The 335-nt window shown below is 29.9% G+C and overlaps 1 protein-coding gene across 1 annotated transcript in view; it reads right to left on the reverse strand.

Annotated features, from left to right (window-relative positions):
* The window catches only part of LOC107578724 (RILP-like protein 1), a gene marked incomplete at both ends in the record, with an annotated part of 5577 nt that overhangs the window by 4757 nt on the left and 485 nt on the right, over positions 1-335 (reverse strand). The window lies entirely within an intron of this gene.

Here is a 335-nt window from a genome sequence, read left to right on the forward strand (position 1 = left end):
TCAGAAAAATCTACTTCATTCAAAGGGAACAAGCCATACTTCATTGACAGACATTTGTTCTTATTTGAAGCATAAACTCACTTAATTTTGACTTTATATCTTCATTTTGCATCTCAAGTAAGTGTATCTTGATTTAAGGATGTTTAGATACTTGTGAGGAAGACATGAATTTTTGGCAATGCACGCAAAATTTAATGCCATAACATTATGATTTAAGACCTTTTAAAGCCTTCATTTGTGAAAGAGTGTAGTAAGACTTGTTATTTTGTGCTTTTAAAACTATTTTGTGCAAATATATTGTTTTGGCTGTCAAATAAAGTTGTATTCCATCACAT

This window comes from Sinocyclocheilus grahami, unplaced genomic scaffold, assembly GCF_001515645.1.
Source record: "Sinocyclocheilus grahami isolate Dianchi unplaced genomic scaffold, SAMN03320097.WGS_v1.1 scaffold11684.1, whole genome shotgun sequence".
Classification (NCBI taxonomy): domain Eukaryota; kingdom Metazoa; phylum Chordata; class Actinopteri; order Cypriniformes; family Cyprinidae; genus Sinocyclocheilus; species Sinocyclocheilus grahami.